The sequence below is a fragment of the Lactuca virosa genome, chromosome 2 (assembly GCF_052849685.1).
Source record: "Lactuca virosa cultivar CGN04683 chromosome 2, Lactuca_virosa_CGN04683_v6, whole genome shotgun sequence".
In the NCBI taxonomy this organism is placed as follows: Eukaryota; Viridiplantae; Streptophyta; class Magnoliopsida; order Asterales; family Asteraceae; genus Lactuca; species Lactuca virosa.
This window is the reverse complement of record NC_136427.1, coordinates 234,007,901-234,017,687: the sequence shown is the minus strand read 5'-3', so window position 1 is coordinate 234,017,687 and position 9,787 is coordinate 234,007,901. Positions and strand designations below refer to the sequence as shown.

The window sequence follows — 9,787 nt, the reverse complement described above, 5'->3', positions numbered from 1 at the left end:
CTCCCACTAGCTTAGACATGTACTCAGAAATCAGCTGGACTTCTAGAAATCAATACTTTATTGACTTTCTTACCAAAGTTCAGATTTCTGATACGAGATGCTTTGATAAAACTTTATCAAAATCATACACCTTTCCTTAGATAGCATGCATGTGTGTCTAAAAAATTTAAGAACTATGAAAAGGGATGCCGTAATCATAGTCTCAATTGTTTAGACCTTTTTCCATCTGTTTCAAATCTACTTGGTGGAAGTGTTTCATCACCATCATTTTCATGAATCGGAGAGAAACCTTATGACCCTTAGATTTTATGGTGTATGTGTTCTTATCCATGTGAATCGTCAAAACCATAGTCACAAGACAAGGATAATGACAAATCCAAACTCATATGGACTGAACTTATGCAATCTTAACTTCTTGCCACCTGGCAGTACAGGGCCTGCCATTGCTTCCAAGTTGTTATGCAACCAATTGAGAACTTTCAGAACTCCTATGCAAAGCCAACTTTAACTGGAATGGGCACAGAATATATCAACATGATAGGTTATAAACCTCAAGTTGTGTGCTAGTGAAGAACCTCAGGTTTTATTCTTGATTAGTTCTTGAAGTTCTTTTTAGGATCTTTAAGACTCCCACTATCCTCTTGACATATAAGACTATCTTGCCAAATATTCAAGAGATAGTGCGGATTCTTTATCAAGACAAACACTTCACACAATTGGCCTTAGTTGGTCTTTGTTTTATCCAAAACATCACAACTTACCAATTTCAAATGTACAAGAGTAGGACACTTTTACTCTTACATTTGACAAGTGCTTTAAACCTTTCTTTAAGATATGTCACTCAAGTTACAATCTTGGAGTATGACTTTAAGAATTGTTTTGGAACGAAGTATGACTCATCTTCCTGATCTAACCATTTCAACAATTCATGACTCCTCTTCTTAGTCATAATAATGCACTAAGATGACCTTTAGAGGACCAATTGTGATGTGGTTCTTAAATCATTAATATGATCACAAAACATGATACTAAAGTACTCTCCCATCTTTTCAGATTTGAGAAAACTTTTATCTTTCTGCCTAATTTGATTCTTCTCATTCGTTCTGCCATACATTGAGACTTTTCCAATGTTTCAGAATTATACTTAAACTTGTAAGTATAACCATATTTACTAAAATTTAGTAAATCATGACGAATAGTCTTAACGAGCTTTGTGGTGGACTTGACCAGTGCACAAGAATGTGTACTCGATCCCTTTAGTCCTTAACTTGACTCACACATCCATGTGAACAAGTCTTAATTTTCCAATGCTTGAAAGTTCTCATTCATCATACTATTCAACTTGCATGATTCCAAGTTTCTATCCAACTGAAGCCTTGGGAATGAGAATCTTTCCTTATTTGGTAAATTATGACACTACCACAAACGAAAGAATCAAGTCCATTTTTTTTCAAATATTGCTATCAATGGAATCATATAAACAACCATTTTTCACAAATGCCACTTGTAAGGATATTTAAAATAAATATAAAATTAAAAACTTTTATTTTATTTCAAAACTTTGCGGAAAAAACTTATCCTTATAGTGCAAATGCATACGGAAAAACTTGTTGTTATCTATTCCTAAGCAATATATCATAACTCCTAAGTAACAGCTTCAAAATTCTGATGCGATCGAAATCCACCTACGCGATCAGAATCAGCATATACTTCCTTTAAGCTTTCTCTTTATTCTTTGATTCTTAAAACATCAACATGTGACCCAGTCACATCATGTAATGAGGATCTTAGAATAGAAACTTAACAGAGTTAGATAATGGGCTCTACCTGAAGTAGAGTCAGACTTATTGACTTTAACATCCTTAGGTAAACTTGGCAGCTTTGCAATCAACGCCCCTTCCTTTGGCAAAATAAACATATGGACCCTTTGGTAATGGGGCTATCTCAGACTTAGCCTTTCTCCTTACCATTTGGTCAAACGGGTTGACTATGGCCAATCCCTTTCCATTGGGAAGAGAATGCTTTTTCTGGATTTCCAGTGTCACCATTGTCACTGTCCATAAAGTTTGTGGGAAGTTGATCTTCTAATCAAATTTGCTTTACTATCGTTCCAAATCATTGCTGATTCAGCAGCACCAAGCAAATAGATATGATCATTAAGGTTCATGTCATAGTCTGTTTCATAGTACTCCCTAAGGAACTCACTATGTGACTTAGAAAGTGATTGAACATCCAACTTTCTCAAGACTTTGCCACCCAACTCTCCCAGCTTGTCAATATGTGACTTCATCTCTAAGATGTGATCACACATAGACCTTGCTTGCCATTAGGGCTTGAGTGACCTTGAACTTGTGGGTTAGGGAGAATAATTGGAGGAGGTGGAGGAAGTAAAGTTCCAAGAGATTTGGGAAGATCATAGATGTCTGAACTAGACATCTTTTGGGAGATATTCAAGATAGTTGATCTAAAGTCCTTAATATAACACCCAATATGAAATATTAAGGCTAGGATCCAACAACCTATTTATAACTGGAAGAGGGATGCCGTAATCCGAGTTATAAAATAGTTGAAGGTAGGTAAATGACGATTTACCAATTTCCACCATGAAAAACGAAATAATGTAATTAGGTTTTTAATTGGATTTGAAACTCCTAGATCTTTTGAGATTCATTGAACTTTTCAATGGCATGTTTCAATCTCGAGTGTGCCCTTCAGGTTTTGTGACTGGGATGCCGAGGATCACAAAACAAGGTGTGAAGTAACCATGCAAATATACTTGGTACCCTTAATATTTACCCCTCAATCGATGTGCCGGTTAACCACACGAGCTCCACCGATACTATGATAAATATTAAGTTACCCTTTGCCTACTTTGTTAAATCCAGGTTAGTGTGCCGGTTAACCACACACGCTCCACTAACGGTTTAAACAAAGTGCAAAGTGTAATTTCATGGATTAGCACCTTATTCACATTTTCCTAAGTAACTAAGATTGGGAATTTATAAGTCTTTAGTTACTTAGTATTTATCATTAATACTTTTAATGAAAGGAGAATTATAGTCCTTGTCCTACCCGTTCGGCTAACGACCCTCCACCAGTCAAGGAAGCGGTGGGTGAGAGTGGACACCCATTAAACTGCCATTTTATAGGCAGTAACCTTATACCCCCCTTATAGACCGGCTTCGTGAATGAGGCCTACTAACGGTAAGACTGACTTTACTCTTATACACATATATAAATATTATTAACTTATAATATTATAAAGTATAAGGGTTGAATTTTAACTTTTAAAATTCTAAGGGCTAACTTGGAATTAAAGTATTCATAAGTGAAAACTTTTCAAATTCCAAAACTTGAGGGCAAGTTTTGAAACTATTCAAAACTAATTAATTCCATAACTTATGAGTTTAAAGTAGTTTTAATTAAAAAAACTCTTCAAGTTCCATAACTTGAGGACAAGTTATGGAAGATTTTAAACTAATAAAAGAATGTAACTTTTCTTTATTTTTGTAACTTATGGAACTAATTAAGGTTACACATTTTATCATTTAATGAAGTGACTCTTGAACCTCCATAACTTGAGGACAAGTTATGGAGTCATAAAACCATTCAATGAGGACAAGACTCTTCATTTTTGTAACCATTGCCAACTTTTTATGAGTTTTATGAAACTTAAATGTGACTTTTCATATAACTTGAGGACAAGTTACAAAAACACATTTTAGAATCAACTCTTAGATTAAAATGGATTGAAAACACATAATCAATTAACTTTTCTATTAATCTAATAAACTCATATGAACAAAGATAATTCACATCAAATTTTTTCAAGTAATTAGCATAACTTTTAAACTAATACAATTCGATTTTTCAGCTAATTTTGCAAGTATAACAAGAAAACAAGCCTTGGCTCTGATACCACTGATGGGTTATGAGCATTCTAACACTCCTAAGTGTACATGCAACCCTAAATACCTTGGATCTATGTTTTCTCTATTATACATACAATTATGAACATCCAAGGTATTATCCTAATCTAGCATACAAAATAATAAATATAACAAGATAGAATACATACCTCTTTGATGTAGAATGTCTTCATGAAGCTTGAGTGCCTAGTGCCCCAAGTGTGACACCTCAAATGGTTCACACAACACCAAATGCACATGGAATGACTTGAGAGAAATGGAACACTCCTTGAAATCGTCTAGCCCTCATATTCACACATTAGTGCACGATTTCTTGAGCAATGGGATTCTTTTATATGGTGGCTATTAGGGTTACACCATGTAACTCATAACTTTACCCATTCCTTATGCTCCATGGATTTTAACCTCCATGGAGTATCCATGGGTCACCCCATGGACTTAGTCCAACATAAGGAATCTTGGATCACAAGCCCACATATATAAGAATGAATGATTTACACAATCAACCCATATATTTAATTAGTCTCCTTTTGATCACTTAATTAATTCCAAATTAATTCTTGATCAATACTAATTAAATAACCTTATTAATATATTAGAACTTATAATATATTAACCAACCTTAAGTGTTATTTCTCTCATTATAGTCTATCCAAATGCATGATGTCATGCAACCCAAATGGACCATGCCGGGTCGGGTCAAGTCTTACCAATTATAGTTATGGACTTAGACATTAATCCAACAAGACCGTCCAATGATTCTCCAAGTGGAATACCCAGTTCTACCCCACTTAGGGTTCAAACCATCATCGAATGACGTCTGCAACCATAAAGCCTCAGACCGGCTTAACCATGAACATACCCGACTTGAGTCCTAGGATGAATATCACAACACAAGATGATCCTAAGAACAAGAAATCTTCGAATCTCAGATGGAGACTTCGGAGACCTTTCTCCCAGCATCACCCATTAAACTTAGCGAAATTGGTCAGAACACTATTGGATAAACTTAGTACCTTCCGAACGGAACATACACACATAAAACATTACACTTGGAGATTTGATCCACAACCTCATCGGTCCCTTTGAAACTTCAAGAACCCCCTATAGATACTCTAAACACAACTCTGACAAACTCAACACCTCCATATAACTCTTCTGCTCAGAACAAGATCAACTCGATGTCTCCCCGGATGCACCCGATCTGCTAGAATCTGCATTACGTATTCCACCTATGACATGACCTTCAACTTCGCCATCGAATCACAAGAACCATATAGTCTCAAATATACCTTCGCCGCGACACAAAGATTATTTACTGTGAACCAAATATTACCTTCCTTCAACAGAACCAATGAAGAGATCACCATCTCCTATCTTAACCATCGACAGGACGACAATCGATCTCTCTTCCCGTGAGCAAGAGAGTTAGGAAAACACAACCTCGATGCAACAAGTAACATCCCTTCGACTGACCACTTAGCCTCAGGATGTAATACTCGAGTTAATAATCACAACAACTTCCTTCTTGAGTCCAACGACTTAGAATGAAACTATTCCGAGAAAGGTCATTCATGTATCTGAATCAGATAATCCTCACAGGTCTGCACCAACCAGACCCAAACTGCCACAGACACTCAGACCCAAACGATTACCGGTCTCATTCATCATAATCATAGCCGACAGGTCGACAACAACGAGGACTACTACAATTAATGCTAGTGCTATACCACACTATGTACCCTCCCCTAGATCCTTAGAATTTTTTTTGACCCTCCTCAATCCTCGTACGGATCCTGTGATTTCAGTAGTACGAGCCCCTACTACCTTCCACACCTATCCATACATGTCCCGGGAATTGCCTCAAAGTCCCTAAGTCATTATCCAGACTACTTTCAATCACATATACCTCTGCCACCACATACACACACACTACTACCCATCCTAGATTCTCTCTCTCTCTCTCTTTGTAGGATTCTTCTCACGCAAGAGCATGCACCAGAATGCTTTTCTAGGAACCCTACCACTGTCAAGTTTATCATCACACCCAAAGTCGTAGAAAAGCCATAACAACTGCCTAGATTCCCAACTTAGACTTCCTCATACACAAGTGCTCGCACTAGTATACTTTATCACCCCAAGATTACTAAGAACACTCACCCTACCATGCTATCAGCTGCGAAAGAAACTTCTACCAATGTAAAGTAACTATCTTACGAATACAACTACATGAAACAAGGATTAAATAGTTCTTTGGTTGAAAGATCCTGTACTACAACGGTTGGACTCAGACAAGAGTTGTGCAACAGGCCAAATAGGACATCCTAAAAATATTTAGTCCTTGTGACATGTAACTTAACATATTCTCGTAATAGCTAACTAAAATCAATATAAATTTCTCATAGCACAAAGAAAGCAACATTCGAGTGGAAAATAACAGGCAAAGAGGCATCAAAAGGATCATGTAATTCTAACACACAATTCATGAGGATCCTTAGCATGCACACTATCTTGCATCTCTAACATCTCATATATCACACATAAAAGGCATATCTCCTAAGTAGGCACTCTAGCATGCTACCCTGAGTAGATCCTTAGCCTAACTTAAAGCATGTACATCATACTATAACACGTATAACAACAAGTCAAATACATCATATAAAGTAAGTATGAATATTATGGGAATTCACTTTTTGAGCTCTGACTGACGTTCATGGATCATATATAAACTGAATATATAGCACACGTACAACAATAAACAATATAACATTCGTGTTCCATCTTGATATATGAATACAAGGTTTTTACAAATAATAATTTATACAAGAATTGCCTTAACAGATAGGCATACAATACAACAGCAAGTAAACTAGGTCACATGTAATTCAATCCATCTTGAATGTCTGTTTAATGATTTCCTGAGAATACATGTAGTTTTGAGGGTCAACAGAAGGTTGGTGACAGTTACAGGTTTTCTGCTAACAGCAGTAATACTTTTAATAAGTATAAAAAGTATTTTCTTAGTATGTATAACAACAGTTAAAACAGTGTTTTAAATGAGTCCTTAAAAGCCAAAATGTATTTTTGTATAAGTAAATTCATACTTAAAACTGTGTTTGTCACAGATCTTTGAAAGCCAAAATGTATCTCTTGTATAAGTAAATCCATAATTAAAAATATGTTTGTAATAAATCTTTGAATTTCCTTGAAAACCAAACTGTACTGTTATATAAGTAATTACATACTTAAAAAAGTTTTGAAAGCAAATGAGCCCATGGTTTTGTAGTGAGAGAGAGAGAGAGATATTCTAGTTAATGTTTATAGTGATTCCTATAACCGAGCTATGTGACTGAGTGTACCCTGCTACAACGCTTCATTGGACGTTGCAGTAACGATCGTAGACACTTATCACCCGCTTCGATTGATCGGTCGAGGTTGTAGCTAGAAACTGCAGGTGGGGATGTCAACCCCGTATAGATCTATACATATGTATCTCGCTCCGAAGATTAATGATTTAAGTGGTGTGGGTACGCTAAGTGTTTAGACTCAGCTAATGAATATTGTCTCACTCAAAATCCCTTAACTAAAAAGTATGTGAATAGCTCTCAGCCCTAACTTAATTCTGATTAAGTCACGAGGCATAATGAATTTCATTATATAAAGTTTATACAAGCCGAATATGTTGGACATGTATGTAAAAATGTAATGTACTCGTTTTTATAACAATGAATGTTTCAAAGTAATGAACATATGTACATGTATAAACGTTGTGTACTTAAACATATAAATATACATGCATAGTAATAACTTGAATCCTTGAAATACTACAAAGTTTTATAACGTGCTTGTTATATAATGCAATGTCACATAAAAATCATATATTTTTATATCATGTAGCATTTGTTGCGTGGACTAGTTATTTCACGATAAAATAACCATAATACGTATATGAAAAGTTTATACTAGTTTATTTGTAATAATATTTAAATTGTTAAATAACATTTTTATAAACAAGATTTATTGTATTTTTGTATAAAGGATAATATATTTATATAAACAAAATATATAGGCACATGTATCCCCCCGAAATAACTAAAATATTAAAAAGGGTCGTAAGCACACTCACCCTTGAAGCGTGAATTTCATTTGTTCGAATTCGGTTTCTTTTGAGAAACTTGTCGTGAGAAACCGTAAATCCACCAATCTTGAACTTTTAAATACTCTCGGGACCGTTTCGTAACGAATTTAAATTATTGAGGGCTGTTTGGTAATTTAATTAACCAAAATAAGACTGCTTAGGTTAAAAACAAAGGAGGGACTAAAATGGTTCAAATGGGATTAATGTTTGAATATTGGGATATGTTTTGCTAAAAATAACCAAGGAGGGTTTTTTTTTTTTTTTTTTTTTTTTTTTTTTTTTTTTTTTTGAGTAAATGTGTCCAATATTTGGGGTTTGGGACTGATTTCTTAAGCTTTGTCAAATAAGGGTTCATTTTGTCATTTTTAAAAGAACTTAAAAGGGATTAGGGCTTTTATGTAAAGGAATCTCATGGAGGGACCATTTTTGTTGAATGGCCCAAACTTTAAACGAATTTAGGGCTTCTTGTTCCCGATTCCATTCGTTGATCGGGCAAGTGAAAGGTATGAACGAAAGCGGCTGAGCGATGGCGACTGAAAGGAATCACGAGGATAGACGAACGAGGATGACGAGAGGGAAGCACGAAGGTTCGTCGGTCGACTCGCAAGCCGAGATGGTCTCCGGGGTTCGATTAGACCGAAGAAGGAGATGGGAAGGAGCAGCGGGGCTGCGCTCTTTCTCCGCCGGCAGCGACGTGCGAAGTCTGGGCGTCACAAGCAGCGGTAGCAACAAAGACGAGACCTTCGGAGCTCTGTGGTCGATGGGAACATCAGAGAAAGAAAACGAAGGGAAAGGGGGTCTCCGGTGAGGTGTCACGAGCAGCAGCTGTGACGAAGACGAGGTCTTCGGTGGGATTTGCTCGACGGAAGAAGAAGCGGAGTGCAAGAGCTTGGTAATCAATGGTGGAAACCGGTAATCCTCTTGATTCATCTTCTTTTTTTTTTTTTTTTTTTTTTTTTTTTTTTTTTTGATTTGGCATCCAATCCAAAGGATGATGATGCAGGCAGAATAATCGATCAAGGGGGTGTTTGGGTTTGTTTCATTTGACAGGGAAGTGAAGGAGAAGAAAGGTGAAGAACAACAAACAAAACCTTTAGGGTGTTTGGGTGTTGTGAAATCAGTGGGAAAGAAGAAGGATCGAAAGAGGGTTGTTGCCCTCTTGGATGTGTCCCTGGCAGCAATTGAAGGACAAACAGGAGAAGCAGAAGACCTTTGGCGTGTGATTTTGTTTAAGGTGAAACTTGGAAGCATTATGAGTTGTACAATAATTGGTATAATCGGTAGTGTATTGTATTGATTCAATCATTTTTTTTTTGTATTCTGTATAATTTATTGGTTTTATTATGTGTGTATTGATGCATGTTTTTAATTGGGTATGAATTTTATGTATTAGATTCTTTACATTGTATGTATTATTGGTTGTTATCCATTTATATACGAATGACAAATCATTTCTTGATAAATGTAATCTATGTTCATTTGTTATCAGATTGTTATAGAAATTTGTGTAATATATATGTACTAGGTGTGAGACCCATGTATTATATGAGTTTATTTTAAAAAAAAAATAAATACAAAATTTTAAACATATGAGAAGTATGAATTTATAAGAAAAGTGAGAAAATATTAAATTATAAAAATTAAAGTATTTTTTTTCTCTTTTAAATTTAAACAAATAATTTAGATAAATAAATAAAGAAAATTAATGAATCTTTAATTT

General features: G+C 35.5%; 1 long non-coding RNA gene across 1 annotated transcript; it reads left to right on the top strand.

The window, feature by feature from the left end:
* Nucleotides 1-8,451: 8,451 nt before the first annotated feature.
* Nucleotides 8,452-9,530, top strand: LOC145156860 (uncharacterized). Its single transcript, XR_013736948.1, has 2 exons — nucleotides 8,452-8,979; nucleotides 9,058-9,530. It is a non-coding gene; the product is annotated as an uncharacterized LOC145156860 (long non-coding RNA).
* Nucleotides 9,531-9,787: the final 257 nt, after the last annotated feature.